Below are 22,158 nucleotides of genomic sequence, written 5' to 3' on the forward strand. Positions count from 1 at the left end.
GGTCCCTAAGTCTGTACTTAGGGTCTCCAGTTTTTCATTACCCTCTTCTAATCAGTGTTCTTGCTGCCTTTTGCAGATGTGGCAAGATGGCTGATGACCTCTGTCTTGCTATATCTAGTTCCGGGCTTTGACCGTAGACCCTCCTTTTTTGGGGGAGGGTACTGGGGATTGAACTCAGGCACTTGTGCTTGAGAGGCAGGAGCAGGAACCACTGAGCTAAATCCCTGGCGTGACCCTCCTTCTTGATACTCGGAACCGAACTCTCCTTTTTCTTTTTCCTCTTGCTCTAAAAGCCTTTGTTTGCCTCTCAAATCCTTGATCTCTAAATTCTGTATGCCCCAGGTGCAGTATGTGGCCTGCATCTTTAATCCATCTACTCTCACTTCCTTAGTGATCCTGCACAGTGTCAGGACTCTGAACATTGTCAAAATGCTGTCACTCCCTCAGGGTACGACTCCAGGCTTGGTTGACCATCTTGTTTGGCAGGCTTGTACAACTTACTGTGTCCAAACACACACTCACAATTTCCATGCCAGACACGCTCTTCTTGACGTCTTCTTCGTATCAGTTAAGGGTACATTAGCCTGCCAGTTGATCACGCCGTGGACTCCCTCATCCTTCCCTTGCTATTGTACATCATATCCAAATCCTAGCAGTTACTTTGGCACTCTGACCCTCCAGTACCTCCCCAATTCTTTCTGAGCAAAGCCAGAGAAAAGCTTTATAGTGGTCTACATGGGTATTAACACTGTACTTCCTGTCCTTATTCCCCTCTTCCTGTCTTTAGTCACTCCTCTGATTCCTAATCCTCTCGCCACACCCTTATGGGTCTGTTCAGTCTCAGGAGCTTAGGTGCGAACAGTCCAGTCACACCCTTTCCCCAGGGTCTTTGCATCTGCTGCTTCCTTTACCTGGAACATCCATACCCTGCCTCTGACACCCAGGTATCTGCCTAGCTTGTTCCCTCACTTCTTTCATTGAAACTCAGATGAATCTGTTCACTGAAGCTTTCTTTGCCCACCCTACCTGGAACGGCCCCACCTTTCCTGCTTTACTTTTTAAAAAAAACACATTTCACTCTCTACCATACTATACATTTTATTTATTTTGCTGGTCTGTCTCTAGAATGTAAACTTCATGAAAGAAGCACTTTTGTCTTCTTTTTCACTGCTCAAAACACAGTATGTGCTTGTTACGGGCTGAATTCTGTCCCTTCTCTCCCTGAATTCGTATGTTGAAGTCTCTGTGGTCTTTCTTGAAAAATGAGTCAGTGTAGATACGATTAGTTCCATTAACGTAACACGAAGAGTAGAGTGGGGCCCCGGTCTGATATCATGAGTGTCCCTATAGAGAAAGCCCTGTGACAGGAAAGGGACAAGCACAGAGAGGATGAGGAGAAGGAGATGGTGGCGGACATCCTATCTGCATGCCAAGGAGGAAGGCCTGGAGCAGACTTTCCCTGTGGCTTTCAGAAGGAACTGATCCTGCCAGCACCTCGAGTTTAGATTTCTAGCCTCTGGGATTGTGAGAGCATACATTTCTGTTATTTCAGCCACCCTGTCTGTGCTACTTGGTATGACAGCCCTAGCCAATGAATACAGTCCTCCAGAATATTCTCAAGAAAAATGTATGGGTGAATAAACGAGTGAATTAATTTTTCTAAAGAGGTTTGGTGAAGTAGAGCAATTTGCCAGAGCAGTCTGGTTTCACTGGCAGAAACAAGAGGACGATGCAGCTTTCCTCCTTGTCCTCCAGCTCTGAGCCGCCAGTCTGAGGCCTCGTCTTTCGTGCCTCACAGGTGCTGTGCAGAAGGTGACAGGAATGAAAGCCACATGTGGAGTCTCACCCTCTCTGCCTTCCTATGTAATGACCCCCCACAGTCCCAGACCCTGGGTATGTTGTGGTTGGACGACTGCTGACATGTTTGCTAAGTGTTCTGATCTCCTCTCAGGGGAAAGCCTTGCGTATGACTCTTCCATTATTCAGAAAGCAATAAAAATTATAGTCATAATGTATAGGGAAAAAAAAAAGAATGATTCACTACTGAGCCACTGAGCCACGGGGAGCAATCCAAGGTCTTGAACAATCAGCTAAGTCACGATGATGTCACAGCGGAATATACAAATGCCTCAGTGGGCAGGCCCAAAAGAACAGCACAATTAAATCAGTTTACTGCTGAACTCTCCTACATCTGTAAAGAGCTGCTCTCTGTTCTGACAGCCACATTAAAGACAGGCGATGAAAGTACGTGGAAGAAAGCAGCAACATACTCCGTGCAGGAAGAAATGATTTCAAACTGCAACTGAGTCAATGGCCAGCTTTCACATAGAATGTTTTCACAGAGGTCACAGGCGTTTGGATGCTCACCCAGGGGGTCAGCACCAGAGTGCTCTTTTTCGGAGTGGATTATGGCCTGACATGGAGCAAGAGAGACTGACAAGAGCCATCAGGAATGACATGACGATATCTAACAAAACACTGACAACAGAGGCCACTGACCGTCAACAGAGCCTTATTAGCACACGGTGGTTGAGGGTGGCCGTGATGAAACCCACTTGGCTAGAGAAGAGACGTCGCCCTTCCCCTCTCTGCCCCATGAATTAGTTTATTCATCGCACAGTGACATATTATCATTCTTTTAAGTGTTACCAAGATTAGGAGAGTACGTTGGGACAATGGCGGGTTTACACCAGATTCTCAATGAACACGACAGCAAACCTCTATGTGACTCTTATAACAGAAATTGACAAATGCTAACCCGTACAACAACTCTAAAATTTAACTGTCGTTATTGCCATTTTACAGATGAAAAACAAATATGGAGAGAGATGACTTTCTCAACGTCACACGGTTAGCAAGTGGCAGGACTGGGTCGAAGGACCCGGGCAGTGTGGACCCCAGCTCAATCCTTACCCTACACTGCCCTCAGGCGATGTCGGGCCCTCCCTTCCCTTCCCACTCTGTGCTCCAGACAGCCAGTGTCCTCACAAGCCCAGTGTTTGGTGGCCTCAGAGGTCCAGCTCAGGGACAGCAGAGAGGTCACTGTGGGTGCTCAGTGATGTTGCCCTTCTTTGCATGTCAGCTCAATTCCCATTTGCACGAAAAGAGGAGGAGAAAACCTGAATACAAAAGGGAAGATCCCAAGCTTGGAAGCCTTTTGCTCATGTGATAATTGTACATGTTTATGTGGTGTCATTTCCTCTCAATTATCAACTGGACTGGATTAAGGACTCCTGGAGAGGTGACTGAATCATGGGGTGGTGTACTGATCAGAGCCGGATGTGCATGAGGCCCAGCTGGACGAGGTGAGTCATCAAGGGGGTGCCTTTCCGTGGTGCTCTGCCTCCTGGACACCATGAAATGAGCAGTTTTGCCCTGCCATGTCCTTTTACCACGATGCTTTCACCAGGACCCAACCGATCATGGACTGAACCCTCTGGAACCATGAGCAAAAAGTAAATCTCTCTCCTTTGAATTGCAGGTGTTTGTTTCAGTGACAGAATGGCTAATGAATGGAATATAATGTAATATTTCAAAACATGTATACAATGTGCTCCAACCAAAGAAGGGTAAATAGCACTTCTATCTCCTTATCATTTGTGTTCGCAGCTTTCAAGCTCCTCTCTTCTATTTCTTCATAAAATATATAATAGGTGAACTATAGTCATTCTACTGTGCTGAAAAACACTATAGAACTTATTCCTCCTATCTACTTGTGTTTTTAAATTTTTCTATCAGCTAAAAAACTCTATGCATTCAGGGCAAGAGTTATTTATTCCAGTTATGACTCCCGTGATAACAAAAATGCCCTATAGCTCCAGGACTAGTGAGTAGCCCTCACTACTCAAATTCTGCATGAAAAGGAGAAACAGAGCTTAAGAGAACGAGCAGGGAGGGAGACGAAGCATGAATATTTGTTGAGCAGCCACTTCGCTCCCTTTGTCTGGCTTTCATTATTTTTCTTTAATTCTTATAAGAAGTCAATCATTCAACAAACACTCATGGAGCACCAGGCACTATAATAGGCAGTAGGGTCAGAAAATTGCATATATCATGGTTCCTGACCTTCTAAGAAAAATGGGTAAAGACCAGTGGAGAAGCAATTTGAGCTCAGTATGACATTATTTTGATATGAGAGCATACAAGCAGTGAAACTATGTTCCACAGACCAAGACGGTGTCTGCTCTGTCTTTGGCTCCTGGATACAAGACATATCCTGCCTGAGCAGCTGCATTCTAGGGTGGATGACATCACCACTGCCTTCCCCTGCACAACCCCTGCCTCCACAGAAATAGTGGCAAATTGGCTGAATGAGTGATTCCCTCGGGAGTCGGGAGTTTACACTTGGAAGTAGGAAGAGAATCAAGCAAGTGGTTGTGGTAACAGAAAATGAGAAGAGAGTTGGAAAAAAATGGTGGAGTAGAGGGAGGCCAAGCAGATGTTACAGGTGAGCAGAGGCTAAGAATAAACAGAAGCTATGAGGACAGAAGACATCGACCAGCGTGTTAAGAAGCTTGTTGGTAGCACGAAGGAAAATGCATGGAATCAGTACTCTAATTGAGGTGTGCACCCCAATTTAACATCGTCTCCCTAATACTAGACCATTTTAGTTTTTTCTGTATCACAAGGGATTCTATGATATCTTCCTATATCGATGTCTGCAGCATTTCAGATGAATATATTCTTGTTTTAAAGGATATATCTTAAAGGATATGTACATTTTAAAGCTCTTGATATAGACATTCATCTTTATTTCCAGACAGATACCACTGATTTTCTACTCCCTCCAGTATTATAAGAGAGGGTTTATTTCAATACATTGTTACAATACTAAGTCTTAGCTGAATAGGGAATGGTAGGAGTTATCATTTGAATTTTTATTTTCTCAAATACTTGCATAGTTTTTGTAAGTTAGCAGATATTTTTCTTTTGTGAATGGAGCTTCTCATGTGATTTGTACATTTGTCTATTAGTCCACTCATACTTTTCTTATTGATGTACATGAACTATTTATAACAAGACCTATGTTCATTGACATTATTTTGCAAATCCTGCTCATAATTTATTGTTTGCCTTTTGATTTTTCAGCATTGAAGTTCTATGTTTTTCAATATATTGATATTTTTCTTTGCAATTATTTCAAAATCTTTTTCCTCTGAAAAAAAAAATCCTGATCTTCTTTTTACACCTGAAAGCTACTTGGCTTTTTCTTTTCTTTCCTAGCGTCAATATATGTTTTCTACCTTGAACTCTTTGGTTCACTCTGAATGTATTTTGATGTATTTGAATCTTTATGAAGAAAGATTTTTGTACAAAATAAAAAAATAGGATTGTGTGCACCTATTCCAGAAATATTTAATCTGTGACAAAGCCTGTTCCCAGTACAATCAACCATTGAAGACTTTCAAAGACCAATGTAATGAACTGAGGACACACAGATCCACTTAAGTGCATAATGAGGGAGAGCATGAAGGGTGGGAATGTCATCATTTGTGTGCTCTGTACAGAACATACTCTTACTAAGTGGAAATTAGTGTTGCTGGATAATTCAGTCTATTTAAACTTGTACAGGGAATCAGAAACCCTCAATATTAAGCTGGGTCTGCACTGACTTACAATGGGGCTCCCGAATGTACTGTACTTCCTTGACCCCAACACCTACTTTCCAGTTGCTTGGTTATGAAAAACCAAGTAGATTCTTTTAAAAAGGAACACTTTGTCATTTAGAAGAAATTTTCTTTTCTTTTTTAGTGTCATTTATACCCCGAGGAAAATTCGACTTTGTATTTTTGCAAGGTCTTTTTCAAATGACTGAATGGAAGCTGTATGGCTGGTGAAGTCTTGGTATGTTTCCAAAAATACACAATTGTGATTACAGAAAACACAATCACACATTCCAGAGGACTTTAAAAACCAGGGTCACACTCTCAAGAGTGACTGTGCTCTAGGATTTCCATTTCAACAACTTCAGGAATTGAGAGAAACCCACTAACTGAACACCTGATCTGAAAAGTACAGCATATTTGTGAGGGCTGCTATAACTGAACACCATAAACTGGGTGGCTTAAACAGCAGAAATGTGATGTCTCATAGTTCTGGCGACTAGCAGTCCAAGATGAAGCATGGTAGCAGTGTTGGGGAGAAAATCTGTTTCATTCCTCTTACTGCCCTTCTGGTGTTTTGCTGGCAATTTGGGTGTTCCTTGGTTTTTAGCTCTCTGCCTTTGTCATCTCGCGGTATTCTCCCTGTGTGCATGTCTGTGGCCAGATTTCCCTTCTTTCGTCTTTTCTGTAAGGACATCAGTCATAGTGGAGTAGAGACTACATTAATGACTTCATTTTAACCCGATTACCTTTCTAAACTCTGTCTCCAAGATCACATTCCAAAGTTAGGAATAGGGGTTCAACACATGAATTTTAGGAGAACACAATTCAAACCCAAACAGGTTATACAGGAATTATTTGAGCTAATATCTCTGACATAATGGATAGAGTATGGGTATCTTTGTTGCCAAACTGGCTCTTATTAGACCTGGAACATTGGGAAATCTCCCTGAACTTATGTTTTCAATTGTAAAAAAGAGGTGGGCTATGCTAAGAATTTATCAATCAACTCACTGAGGGTCAGTGATATGTAAAATGCCAGGTATGGTTTATTTCTCTTTCTGTGCACATGCTTATATCCTAAGGATACTCTGAGGGATACTAATGTATTACCAACTGAAGCATTACTAAATGAAATTAAAACATCATGGGAGAATTTTGCTTAAATTGTTATTATTCATCTATTTCAGGATGTATTTCTTTGTTTATGATATAACCATTTGAATGTGACAGGCCTTTGGAGTACTTTAGATTTAGTATCATGTTTTGCTTGCTGTAGGGAGATAGGGTTTAAACTCCTGGTATCCTTTACCACTTAGTGACTCTTCAAAATTGAAAGGATATTAAAAAGTAGCCTGGACATGTAAAATGATTACAAATGGCATGGAATCAATGGATTAATTCACATTTTTCCATTCTATAGCTACTGCTGCAACTATAATCCATTTATGTGAACTTATGTTTACTCATTGGAATATGTGACCCACTTTAAAACTAAGTAAAAAACTATGAGTCAATACTTAACAGGGTTTGTGATATTTCATTGTTCACCACATTTGATGTTTTACTCATTGGATCATGGTCTTTGTGTGTGTGATACTGAATTAAAAAGAAATATCATGCTAGATTCTTCATGGAGGGCTGGGTAATACGCCAGGAAGAAACTTCCTCATTTTAGTTTCTCTCAAGATCTCCTCTTGCCAGGCATTTGACTTTCCTTCCCAGGGAATCATGGTCTCATTGGAAGATGCTTCTTAGAGGAATCTCCAAGGCAGTGGATTAAAAGTTCTAAGAATTACTGTTAACTTTCATAGAGGAGTGTTCATTTCTATAGAAGCCATAATGAATGTTAACATTTCTCATACATACAGGGGTGGAAGTTCTGGAATCCTCTGTTAGTCCAGTTTCCTTGCTACTTACAGCAGGTTGTGCCCAAGGAATGTCTGAACCTCACGGCTAATCAGAACACAGTCTGAAAGCCCTGTGGTACAGCTTGGTCTATGGAGGAAATAAATGCATCATGATAAGCAGGTTTTATATACCTCATCTGATGTTACAAAGTGAGAATAATAGGCGTTATCCTCCAAAGAAGAGAAAGGGAACCATATATGTACATACGTCCTGTGATCCATCTGGGAGGTCTAGCAGATGATGATTCCTGATGACTGCATGCAGGTTTCTTATCCATTAAGGAGGAAGGGTTTCATTTTAGAAACTTGCTTTAGGTCCATGTGTCATTTCTTTAGGGAACATTCAACGATCCTAATCACTGTGTTGTGGAGCACCTGCTTTTGCCCCCATAGTACCCATTGTTGCACCAGTGTTACATTTGTATTATAATGGCCAGTTTTTCTCACCAGTTGGATTTTCTAGTAAGAAAACCTGCTGAGGACAGGACCACATCTTTTTCATTTTGATATCACTAGTGCTTAATCCAGTAGATTACTGTTATGATTATTACTATCATTGCTTTAAAACAGCAATTGTGAAGCAATTACTGTTCTGAGAAGTTTATCTGTTGTGTCTTGTTTAATCTGCATACAATTCCATGAAGTACATTAAGGGTTATATCTAGATGTCTCCCCACCAAAGCCTCACACAGTCATAAGTGGGTGTTTTGGGTTAGGGTATCTGAGGCTGAGATTAAGGATGTGATGATGGGATTAAGGGAACCCCACCCTGGGTGTGGGTTCTAACATCCAAAAGGTGGTAGCATGGAAGGGATAAAAGGGACAGAAAGAAGGTAGCTCTGCAGCTGCTGCTTGCTCCTTTGCTGCTTCTGCCTGCCCTGCTACACCATGGACTGTTTCTCCTCTGTGACGCTCTTGTGCCATGGCATCCTGCCCCAGAGCCAGCTAACTATGGGCCAAAATCTCTACAAACTGTTAGCTACAATAAAACTTTCTCCTTTAACTTTGGTTGTTGGGTTTTTGTCCCAGCAATGAGGAAAGTAACTAAGACACTACATTCTGTTACCAGGGACCCATTTAATAGATAAGAAAACCATGGTAGTGGAGTAGCTTGCCTTCAGCCAAGAAGTGAAGGAATTATCAGATTTCAAATCCAGGCAGCCTGTTTTCCTACTACCCTAGGTAACATCATTTAACAATATATTTGAAGGACTGTTCATGTATTAAAGCCCTGTTCTGCACACTGAGGAAGGATAGGTGGTGATCTAAACAAAATTCCTTTTCTCCTAGAGTTTAGGTAGTGAGATGCCCTCTAAATATGTTCACAGAAAAGATTTCTTAATTGAGTGACATAAAAGGTTGTATTTCATTTTTAAGATAAAGGAGGTGAATCTTGGGAAACCAAGGAACTCTGTCTCAAGATAACATGATCTGTGGTGAAGCCATAGCCAGATTCAAAACCAGTTCTGTGATCTCTGATCCTTTGCCTTCAAGCCAGTCTAAACTGCGCAGTCATCCACCTTAGAAGAAGGTCCTATTTTCAGAGGATTGGGGGGTGGAGAGAGAATTTCAGAGCAGATGCTACAGCTCTAACTAAACTTTTGCTTCACTGTTTCTTCCTGTTTGATGGTCTGTGGTTCGTGACTTTTAACATGAACATGAACCTGGCCCAAGTGCTAGTTGGAGAAATGAAAATTGTAGTATGATCCATGCTATGATGATGCTAGGAAACGTAGTGAGCTGTAGCATGCCTATGTCAGCCTACTCTGTTTCACCTTCCCTACAACTTTAGCATCTTGCAGAACAGAAGATCAGAGCCAGAATGCTTGGAGAATGCACTTTCACATGTGTTTCAAAGGCTAGGCTTCTGAATCTCAGTAAAATCCTGCTGACTGTTGGTTGAGGGTCAGTGTGGGATGTACCTAAACACTCAGAACATTTAACAAATCCAAGTCCACTTCATCACTTGCTTACAGCCACACCAGCTTGCTGGATTACAATGAATTCTCTTTAGAAGCATGAGCTTCCACCATTGGTAATGCATACAGGACGGCACAGATCTGATGTTTCAATAGATACTAAGTATATTAGAGTCTACATGAGTTAGAAAGTAATTTCATCAGCTAATAGAAGCTATGGACAGAAGCAAGTTGATGAAAACTCCAAGTTTCAAGCAAGATCCAGTAATACAGTGGACCCTCAAATTATGACCAGCCCGACATTAACAACTTGGGTTAATTAGGTTAATAGAAGAGTCATCTGCCTCTTGTTATCTATAGTGTGTAACCAGACAAACATCCAGATCTCAGCTGTATTGACTTACAAACAACTTGAGTTACAATCAGCCTTCAGGAACCAATCTAGCTCGTAAGTCAAGGGTCCACTGTATGCAATTTACTTGCTGATTCATACAGAGAGAAAAAAATTTCTAGGTCCCGTTACAAGGATTTCTGCCTTCTGTCTTTTTTTGTCTTTTAAAATTTCCTTCTTCCTCCTTCTTTTCTTTCATATTTTCAGTCTATTCAACAAACATTCATGGAACCTTTACCACACAGCACAGCATATACCACATGCCAAACATGCACTCCAAATGCTAAGGTACCAAACAGCAATTCCTGCTCTCAGCAAGCTCATAGTCTAATAGAATTGCAAGGTCACTCAAAGGTGGAGACTGGCTGCACACTTCCTCTAATACTAGGGTCAAAGGAATCATCTGCAATCCCTGGCATGAATTCCATGACTGTTCCTTCTCTTGCTATCACTTTTCCAGCTCATTTTCTCATCTTAATAGACGTGACATTACACCACTCATTTAAGTAGCTCAGCATGTCTTCTACAGACCCTATCGATGAGCGCCAAGTTCTCATGAGGTTTTAAAGAAAATGCTTGACCCTTGGGGAATAAGTGATTACATAAAAAACACCTCCCCACTCCCTTGCCTGTCTTCTGTCCTCTGCATAAAAAGCAGAAGAGGTGAAGAATGAATTAAGAGCCCCTCCAAAGCCCACTGATATGATCTGTTTGCCAGCTTTGCTAGGCTTTGATTATAAGGCATATAGTCTGGGAGGAAATATTTTTAAGGAAAGTGATTATAAATGAAAATGAAAATCCATCTCAAAAGGCAGTAACGTTGAGGATTAATTTGAAGGGATTTTTTGGACATTTAGTACACAACCTCTTATCCAGAGTTTCAAGTCTTAACTTTTAAGAAATTCCATGGTTTGAACTACATTTTTATTCCTTTCCAAACAGACCTTAAAGGGGAAAAATCTATAGCACAAAAAATATTTTCCTCCCACAACCAAGCAAATGCAAGGGCTATCTACGCTTGAGATTTTTATTACTTCACAACAGCAGCAAGAAAACTATGATTCAGTTAGTCCTTTCCTTTCACACATTCAGAATTACTCTTCAATTGCTTCATGTTGGTGTATCTACCCTCAAGTGGCATCTCTGCTTGAGAATGGCATTTTTCATTATTTAGAGTTTTCTGTAATTTTATTGTGTGATATTAATGTTTAATAGCACCAGAGCCTCAGAGGCTTCTTTGTACAACTTTAAAATGTACACATTTTTGTCCCCTTTCACAACTTTAACCCTTTAGCCCTCTAGTTCTCTGAATATAAGGGAATCCATATGCTTTGAGTAAGTGCTTTTGATCCGGGGTTCATAACTGGCACTCATTGTAGTCTTTCCTTTGAGGACAAAAATACCAGCTCCCTGTACATTGTTTCTAATTAATTCATCAGAAAGGTAAACCTATACTATTGTGCAAGAAAAGAAACGGAACTGATGTAACTCTGTTGTAAGATTAACACGAATGTTGCATACACATATAAGGTTTTGATTTATTTATGGAATTCTGCATAAAATAAGATTTTCTCCAAAATTTGTAGAAAAACATGACAGTTCTTATTATACATACCAGTTGATTCCCTGGGGCTCCCTTCCTCAGAGTCTAAGGGAGGGAAGAGTCAATATCAAAAGAGGATATATTTCATATGTGAAGGAGGCTTTGATTTGTCTGTTATGAAACAGTTATAGTGGGTAAACACAAAGTTTTCTAGGGGTTTAATTTTCAATGACTTTTGTTTTATAATTCACACAAAAATGCAAAAAATATACCTCCTCCCTGTGTGGAATAGAGACACTATAAACGTAAATACAGTGAGTTGAAGAAACCACTTTGTTGGATAACTTTTTTGGTTGTCAATCATGTCACTGCTGTCTCTAGTCACTAACCAGTATTTAAAAAACCAAAAACATTTCCCACTTGACTGGAGAAAAGTGGGACTTTAATTCAGAATCAAGAGGAAGTACAGCCTGATAGAGTTATCATTCAGCTCCCTAACTCATGGCCATTCTCATTTTTCATCTTCCCTATTTTTCCCAGGGCCATTTATTTTCTTCTAATGCTTCCCTTCTCCTTGTCCTGTTTTTCCTCTTAAAATCTCTGGGCAGCACTAAAAAAGTCATTAAAAATGGCTCTCTGTTTTTCCTTCTTGTTTAGTTCTTCCTTGGGCTGCATTGAAGCAAACAGAAAATAAGACATGGTGAACCCCAGACATGGAAGTTGGGCCCTCTCTGTTCCTCTCATTCTTATCTCAGAATCAGAAGAAAAAGAGGTGGTAGGGTCTGATTAAAACAGGAATAGGCCATGGAGCCATCACTGTGGGGCTGAGATGCATGCAGTCTTCAATTCACAGAAAGGCCTGCACCATCACTTCAAGGTTAAACGTCCAACAGTCTCTCTAGGATGATACTTTTCACACATTACTGGAGAGTAATCCTTCACTATCTAAAAGAAGTGCCATTTTTTCATTGTCATTTATTTCCCTGTTCAGTAATCCGGCTAATACAGGCTTTAAGAATACACATGTATTTTCTTTTATTAAAATTGTTTTTATTTTTTATTAATACATGTTTGTAGGACATAATAATTACATTCACTGTGGTGAGTTGTACATGTGCATAACACATGTTAATTTTCTGATGAGACTCTGTTTTCCTTCCTTCCTTTCTTTCTTTCTTTCTCTTTTTTCAAGACAGGGTCTCACTATGTAGTTGAGACTGACCTGGAACTCACTATGCAGCCCAGGCTGGTCTCGAACTCACAGTGATCCTCCTGCCTCAGCCTCCCGAGTGCTGGGATTACAGGCGTGTGCCACCACTCCTGGCTTTCAATCCTTTTTATACAAAAAAGGTTGTTTTAAGTCTTGAAAATGCACACTAACTTCACCTGTGCTTGTATATTTGTCTTTGGGAAACTCAACTAGCTTTCTTCAAGCCACTTTTTGTCTCTCCTATTTTGTTCCCCAATTTGACCTTGTTCATGTATATCACCAACCCAAAGACACACTGCATTAGGGGCACAAATGTGCAAATGATTAGTTTGAGGTCATGCAACCCTTCTGCTAATCATTAGGTTGTCTAATGATGTCAGAAGAAAATTTCCTTCTAGAAGAGGGCTTTAAGAATCAAGGCTAGTTCTTTTTGTTTCTTAATCCATTTACTAAATACTGTAGTCTCCATCCCATAGGGAAATTATTTCCTCACTTCAAGCAGAGACATTATTTTGAAACAGATTATCAAATAATAGCGGAGACTACTTCTCTATGTTATTTGCTAATGCAAATGCTTGAGTGTGTTCCAGAAATTTTAATATTCAAATTCTAGACAGGACACGGAGACAAAAAAAGTATTTGCTTAACAATCTTCCAAGCCAAAGTGACCTATAACACATGAAATATGGTTCTATTATGTGTGATGACACTTTCTTTGTTAAGAATAATGAACTACAGCAAAACGGCATAATGTAGAACTCGATAGCTGATAAGCTTTCTGCATAAGAACAGAAAGAGGACATTTCTTATATAGTTGTGCCCACTGCTTGCTTTGAGGATGCACTTAATGGCTACTTTGGTTAATAGTAACCATATGAAGTTAATTCGCTTCTAATGAAGCAGCAGAACATACTGATGATGAGATTGAATGCACAAAGAGAGAAGAAAAAATATGTACTCAGGCTACACAAAAACTATGTTCAAAAATGTAGCTTAACCTTAATATTTTTTAGTCATAAATGAAGAATTTGTTCACCACACTCATTCCCTAGGTGACTCTTCAAATCCCATCTCTAAGTTCATGACTCAAATTTTTATAACCAGTTCTGATTTTTTCTTAAGCACTACAGATATTCCTTGTTTAATAACCTAATCAACAACTGTTCAGACTATGACTGGGGTATGCTATTCAGACTTGTGACCCACCACTTGAACTTACAACCTGTCTTTTTTGTATGGTTCTGTACATCTCGTTTATAGAGCTTGTTGTGGCTTGTATCTAGATGTGCCCCCAAAGCCTCATGCAGTCAGGTGGGGCTTTTTGGAGGTGGCTGAATCTAAGGTGTGTAACGCTGGGATCAAGGACGAGATGCTAGGATTAAGAATGTGTGGTTAAAATATAAGGGACAGAATGAGGGCTGTCACTTGTTGCTTGCTGCTTGGATGTTTTTGTTGCCTTCTGCCTGCCATGAACCATTTCTCCCCTGTGGTGCCCCTCTGCCACGCCACCCGCTTCTGAGCCAGCTGATTATGGACTGAAATCTCTACAAACTGTGAGCCAAAATAAATGTTTTTTCCTTTAACTTTGGGTGTTGAATATTTTGTCTCAGTAACAAGAAAAAGTAACTAAGAGCCTCAATGTCTTTTTTTTTTTTTTGGTACCATGCTATAATTTTTGCAAATAAAAGCAAAGTAATCAAGTTGGGGCTTCCTTTGACCATTTCTTTGTTTTGAATATTGTAATGCACATTATATATATGTTATATAATATATTATATAATATATCATATATCATTCATATATATAATTTCTCATTCACCTGTTTATTTAATGACCTAGATGCAGGAATGGAACTCAGTGGTTAGAGGAGAAATGTCTCTACAGTAAACCCAAATATCCACCTCCCCACCTGACATCTGCATTATAGAGCTAACAGACATCTGAAACTTAGTATATCTGAGACCAAATCTTTGTTTCCCTTTTACCCTCTCTCCTATCTCCACCCTTCCCACTATCTGAATCATTCACTTGGTTGCCTAAACTCACAGTCTAGGAATCAGTGTGTACTTTTTTTCTTTCTCCTTACAATCCCTTAACAAATTCTACTAGTTTATATTTAAAATATATCTTAGGGCTGGGGATTTGGTTCAGTGGTTCCGCTGCCTGCCTTGCAAGTGCAAGGACCCAAGTTCAACTGCTCCAAGAACACATACCAGGCTCATTGGACCATCTCATCTAGGCCACAGATCATGTCTCCTCCCATTTGAGAACCTCCAATGGCTTTCTTTCCTCACCTTTAGAGTAAAGTGAAACTCCTTCTCCTGCCCTCCAAAGCCATTTTCTGACCTGGGCTTCTCTGCTAGACTTAATCTCTTACATTCTACCTGTTACTTCACACCTAAAACTTCCTGTGGATTTTTGAGAAACCTGATCCCATTATTGTGTAGAACATTCAAATTTACCATTACTCCTCATTGGGCTTGCTATTCCTCTTATATCTGATGACCTGCTCTCTTATTTATGTTAGCACCTTTTTCCTCTTCTGAGAGGGCTTCAATTGACTATTCTCACATAGCTTTTTTCCCTTCTGATGCCAAAGCTCTCTATAACCCATTCATCTCGTCTTGTTTAATTCACAGTGCTCATTATAACCTAACTGTACTGTACACTACACTTCTCACTGGGCCCTCCAGCCTCATCCCAACAACATAAGCTCCATCAGGTCACAGACATTGTGCTTGTACATTGTTGTGTCCCCAATTTCTGGAACAGTGCCAAACCTAATGTGCAACAGATACGCAATAAATATGGTTAAAGACATTAATGATTTAATGATTTTTCTGCTTAAAAAGTTTCTATGACTTTTATTATCTAAAGCATTGAAGTCTAAAATTCTTGGTCTTCTTTAGGCTAAAGAAGGCATCACCAAGGCTAAAGTGATGCCCTTTTCCCCTATTTGGCCTGAATGTCTGTCTATCTTCTCTGATTGACAACTTCAAGCCCTCAGTCGTGTTTAGCTCTGATATTGCCACTTCCTCAAACTCCACACACTTGAGTTATTTTTTCCCATCAGAATTTGTTATTATATTTATTATAATAAGCAGCATGCTGTATTACATTTATTTATTTATGTATCTGTTTCCTTTGGTAGAATGTGCCTTCTTGAAGAATATTGTGCCTTTTTCATTTTGTGGCCCTGGTGCTCATAACATACAGTTTACCCTAAGTTAACGCTTCAAAGATGGATAGGCTTTTTTCAACCCTTCTCCATCACACCTTCTATAGATGTTTTATGTAATGTATCTCAGTCTCTAGATGTTTCAGAAAGACTTAAACATCAAAAATAATGTAGTGGTGAGAATCATTTCCAGAATGGCACAGGGAGGGCCTATGAAAATTGGATCCTCCACAGACAGCTAGAGTCCTGGCAAAACTAGTCAAAATTAACTTTTTTCAGGACTTTGGAAATTAACCAAAAAATTTCAACAATGCAAAGGCATTTATTTTTAAAATGACTATCAGAAGGGATGATAAGCTTCCTGACATTTTAATTTACTACAGTCTTACCACAGCTACACAATATCCTTGGAAATAGCAGCCTTACCACTGGCAGCCCAGCAGCCAACAATGAAGCAGAACACAATTTGGGCTCCCCAAAGTGTCTCCTTCCCAGATTGTCACCATGTAACCCATCTGGAAGTTCCTTGAAAAGCTCCATTCTCAGGATTTATCTTTATTTACCTTGACTTAGAGCTCACTTGGTCATTACAGCCTATCCCCAGGGCCTTTGTTGAAATATTAGCAGTGATTGTTTAACATCAAAGCTTCCCGAAGTACTGATGCTAGTTAAATCTAAAAATAGGATGACCAAAACTTCCCAGTAAAAACTGGAGAATGAGATATTCATAAGGGACTTGGAAAAGCTCTGATATATTTCTGGTAATCTAGATGGCTATGCAAATGTGCAGGATTATTTCACACACCCATAACCATTTACTTCTAGCTGACTCTAAGATTCTGTGCAAGCCTGGGTGTTTTTTTTTTCTTTTTATTGAGTTTATTGGTACAATCTAGGTATACAATACAATTACATTCATCATTGGGACTCTGTACCTTTACATAATAGGTCTTGATTCTCATTTTTCCCCTTGTTCCTGCCCTCCCTTCACCCCCTTCTCCCCTCCCCATTTACAAACACTTTATTTCCATTTTTTCAATTTCTCATATTTTTTTCCTCTCCCTTATTACCTTTCCCCCACCCTGCCCACTTTCCCTACACCTTTAGTCCTTTACTTCCTATTTCACATTATTAATTATCTCATTAGGATCCTGTGTACTATTATAGTTTTTCACACCAAAGAAACTATTTGGTATTTCAGTTAATGAAATCTCTGTATGAACATTAAAAATAGGGAATCCTAAAATAAAACTAAAAAGGAAAGTAAAAGAGAAAAGGCAATGATGTAGGATTAAAATAATCCTTAATTCTGGAGATGAAAATGGTCCCTGAATATATTTAAATTGCTTCTAGCTCTTATAGTCTTATCTTATTCTTTTCTTCATTATTTAGAGAATACTTTATTAGTTTTTGTAATCAAACATACGTAGATATGACCTTACATATTTAGTACAATGAGTTACCCCTGCACACATGGAAAAAAAATAAAAAATAAAAATAAAAATAAATTAACATTTCTAGACCAATATGGTTGTCCATTTCTGTACAATGCTAACTCAACACAATAAATTGGGATGACTTTTTTCTCCTGGGATGGCTTTTTTCTCCTGCTACTTCATGGATTCCTATCAGTCTTATGTTATTCTTCTTTGCATCATCTAGGAGTTGTTGGATCGATTTCTCATGATCTCTTACTGTTTTTAAGAGACCTCTCTTTTCATGGTCACTGACTGCAATCTTATCTTCTATATCTGAGAGCCTATCTTCGCATTCTTTTATTCTGTTGTGTACACTTTCAATAGAGTGTTTAATCTCCTGGATATCTGTTTGAATCTGTTTTATGGATTCCATTTCTTTCCTATGTTGGGCATTTATTTTTTCCATTTCTTTCTTATGCTGGGCCTTCATGGCTTCTATCATGGTCCTGAGCTCATCTATGTTTTTGTCAGTTTCTGTTCTAGAGTCTCGAATCATGACTTCTATTTTGCTCACTATCTCTATAGTTATCTGGGAAATTATTTCTGTTTTGAATTTTTCTAGAGCCTGATTGATCTGTTTTGTTACTTTCTGTGCTTTGAGTTCAGGGTGTCCTGGTGGTTCACTATTGGCCTTTTCATCCTCACTTGCCCTACTGTTTGCCATTGGTAAACTGGAAGTCTGTCCTTGTGTTTTGCTGAAGTGTTTTCTCAGTTTAATTTTTGTTGTCGGACTGTCCTTGGTTTAATCTCTGGATTATCACCCAAATCTTCCTGATATAGTTGCGCCCTAGCTTCTGTGTCTCTAACGACCCACAGACATTCTCATCTTTATAACATCAGAGAAAACAGCTCATCAAATCAACGGCAATGCTTTACCCCAACTGATACAATCAGTGACACATTAAGATCAAGCACAACTTTGACACTGACCACCGGTGGTAGTCACTAGTCTATCACCCTTAAATCATTTGAATTAAATTGAAATCAATAAGCAGTCCAGAACATGTCTGCAGTGAACAAAATTTCAGTATAGTGTATTTACCATTTAATGGCTCAGACAGAGCGAGGATGCAAGACCCCTGATCTCAGTTAGCTGATGGCTGAACCCCCTGACGCTGACTGACCTGGGGCTGCAAGGCCCAGATTGAGTTCCCCAACTTTCTAAATGGCTGAACTCCACACCGTTCTACTACAGGTTTCCCATGCCCTTTCTTTAAAGATGTTCAAAGTTGAGAATTCAGAAAAATACCCTTGATGACCACCTTTGTCTTTGCAGAGTGGGTCCAAAGACTGGCACAGTCAGGAGGTCTGAGAGTGCGTGGGGGTGGGGGGCTGGTTCGGGGGCACCCGCCCGGCTACCTTCTCGGCGCTTGAACGATGGTGGCTGGGTCGGGAGCAGGTGTGGTTCTCCTTCCCGCGGTGGATCGGGGCCCATACTCCTGGGTGGTTTTTTGATACAGGGTCTCGGTATGTAGTTGAAAATGACCTGGAACTCACTATGTAGCCGAGGCTGGTCACAAACTCACAGAGATCCCCCTGCCTCAGCCTCCTGAGTGCTGGGATTATGGGCATGTGCCACCACACCTGGGTTGTGAGCCTGGGTTTTATTTTATTTATTTATTTATTTTTCCTCATTGAGTTTATTGCTACATTTTAGGTATACAGTACAGTTACATTCATTACTGGGATCTTGTACCTTTACATGCCAGGTCTTGGTTCTCATTTTTTCCCCTTGTCTCTGCCCTCCCTTCACCCCCCTCCTCCCCTCCCCATTTACAAACATTTTATTTCCATTTTTTCATTTTCTTCTATTTTTTTTTCTTTCCCTTATTACCTTTCCCCTACCCTTCCCACTTTCCCTACACCTTTATCCCTTTTCATCCTATTTCACATTGTCAACTATCTCATTAGGATCTTATGTACTATTATAGTTTATTCACACCAGAGAAACTATTCGGTATTTACACATGTGTGACTTATTTATTTCACTTAGGAGTATATCCTCAATATGTATCCATTTTCCTCTGAATGAATCTAATTTCTCATTCTTTATGGCTGAGTAGCATTCCATTAGCCTGGGTTTTAAATTAAACTCAATAGAAAATAATTGCCCGCTGGAGCAATGAAAGGACACCCCAACATTTACACAGAGCCTCTTAGTAATGGATCAGAGACTTACTAGTTCAAGGTGTTTAAGGAAATACGTCGTACCATTAGCTGACCACTAAATTTACTGAACACAGACTTCTGTGGCTGTACTGAAGGAGAAAACAGACCCTACAATATCAGCTCATGAGAGTCACTAAGTAAATGAACAGCAGCGGCAGCAGAAACATCAACAATGAACCCTAGGGAGGAGGGAAGAAATGTGACTCTAGAAGCATCACAGCATGTTATTTAAAATGTGCGATGTTCAATAAGAAGTTAGAAAGCAAGAAAATAAAGAACAAGGTTTAGCTCAGGGACAGGCCAAAAAGGAAGTCAGTAGCAACTGCCCTTGGACCAAACCATCTATCACAAGTACATTCAAGATACTCAAGGATTAAAGGAAGCATGAAAACAGTGATTCAGCAAATGAAGAATTTTAATAAAGAGACAGAATTGAAATAGGAACTGTGGGGTTGAGCAGTGTGGTGAGGGACAGGAAATTACCATGGGGCTCACCAGAAGAAACAACAAGAAAAACTCAATGTAATCTCAACTGAGATTAATAGATTTGGGGAATAAGGAAAAATGAATGAATAAAAACAGCACCAAAGGCCTGTGGCAGCTACCAAGTATAACAACATATGCATAATGCAAGTCTCAGATGGGGAGGAGAGAAAAAAAGGGAAATTAAGAACATTTGAAGAAATAATAGTTGAAAATCTTTAAACTTAATTAAACATATTAATTTGCATACAGAAGCCCAATAATCTTCTCATCAAACTCAAAGAGACTCACTTCTTAACACAGAACAGTCAGACTGTCCAGCTAATGCCAAAAAGGGAATCTTGTAACCAGCAAGGGAAAAGTAACTTATCAAGTTCAAGGCATCTTAAGTAAGATCAACAGCAAACATCATCAAAAACTGTGGAGCTCAGAAGACAAAGGAATGACTTACTGAAAGTGCTAAAAGAAAAAGTGTCATCGAAGAATTTTATATTCAGTAAAATTACCCTCTGAAAAATGTAAATGCTGTGTAAGTAACTGTTTTACCATACTGTTTAGAAAATAATGACAATGAAAATGTTTATACATGTTCAGGGCAGATGCAATTTTTTTCCTGGATGTTTTCAACCCAGACTCTGTTGATGTAGATATGGAGGACTGGGTGTATGCAAACATTAGTTATATTTATATATTCTAACAGTGAACAATTCAGAAATAAAATTAAAAAAATAATTCCTTAAACAATCACAGCAAGAACAAAATATCTAGGTGTAGACTTTAAAAATACATAAGAATTTCATATTGAAAACTATCAAACATCATTGCAAGAAATGATAAAAAAAACCCAGTAAATGGAAAGTCAACTCATGTTCATGTGTCAAAAGAGTAAATATTGTTGGGATGGTAAAAATCCCCAAATCAGTATAGGGATTAAATGTAATCCCCATAGAAAGCTCAGCTGCCTTTATTTTCAGAAATCTATAAACTAGTCCTAAAATTTACATGGAAATGCAAAAGATTGAGAATAGCTAGAAAATTTGGAAAACAAAGACGTAAAAACTCACATTTTCTGATTTCAAAACTTAGCACAAAGCTACATTAATCAAGACAGTGTGGTATCTATATCTATCTATCTATCTCTCTTTCTGTATATATCAATGGAATAGAATTATGGCTTCAGAAATAGTCCCTTATTACTAATCAGTTTCCAACAAGGGCACCAAGATAATTCAAAGGAGGGAAAAAGAGGCTCCTCAACAACAGGTTCTGGGACAGCTTGATATCCACTTTCAAAGGAACGAATCATAGGCCTAAAAGAAAGCACTACCACTATAAAATTCTGGGAATAAAACACAGGAATACATCTTTGGGACCTTCAATTAACTAATGGCTTCTTTGAAATGACACCAAAAGCACAAGTGACAGAAGAAAAAAAAAATATAACAGGTCTTAATCAAAATTAAGAAGTTTTGTGATTCAAAGGGCATCATTAAGAAAGTAAAAAGGCTATAAGATTAATAAAACATTTGTAAACTGAATATCTAGCAAGGAAATTTTTTCCAGAGTATATAATTAACTCTTACATCTCAACGGTAAAAGACAACCTAATTCAAAAACAGGCAAAGGAGATTGTGGCCACCTCACTCTGAATGCATCTGATCTCAACAGTAGACAAAAGATCTGAATGGACATTTCTCCAAAAAAGATATGCCAATGGCCAATAAACACATGAGAAGATGCTTGACTTCATTAACTATTAAAGAAAAGCAAAATAAAAACCACAAGGAAATGCCACTTGATTCCCACTAAAATGACTAAAATAAATAAGACAATAACAAGTGTCGACAAAGATGTGAGCAACTAACCCTTATATTAGAGTGAGCATCTGAGCCAGCATTTCTGATAGAACTGAAAACTATGTCGGTGCAAAAATGTGTACATAAATGTTTCTGGTAGCATTATTAATAGTTATAAATGTAAATAATCCAAATATCCATCAACTGATGATTGAAAAAAATCAGTGAATGAATAAAGGGTATGCTTCAGCAATGGAAAAGTTATCAATAAAATAGAATTACGTACTTATATACACTACAATATGGATAAAACTTTAAAACATGGATAAGCCATAAAACATTATGCTAAGTGAGAGAAATCCATAAAAAGGAATTCCTTTAAGAATGGTGAAAATGTTCTAAAACAAGACAGCAGTCACATAATTCTGTAAAAACAATAATAAACCACTGAATTACACACCGTAAAAGAGCATATTTA

The 22,158-nt window shown here is 39.1% G+C and overlaps 1 protein-coding gene across 12 annotated transcripts in view; it reads right to left on the reverse strand.

The window, feature by feature from the left end:
- Anks1b (ankyrin repeat and sterile alpha motif domain containing 1B) overlaps nucleotides 1-22,158 on the reverse strand; it is a 1,036,613-nt gene that overhangs the window by 150,437 nt on the left and 864,018 nt on the right. The window lies entirely within an intron of this gene.

This window comes from Fukomys damarensis, unplaced genomic scaffold (genome assembly GCF_012274545.1).
Source record: "Fukomys damarensis isolate Sample0158 unplaced genomic scaffold, DMR_v1.0_HiC HiC_scaffold_15, whole genome shotgun sequence".
NCBI lineage: Eukaryota > Metazoa > Chordata > Mammalia > Rodentia > Bathyergidae > Fukomys > Fukomys damarensis.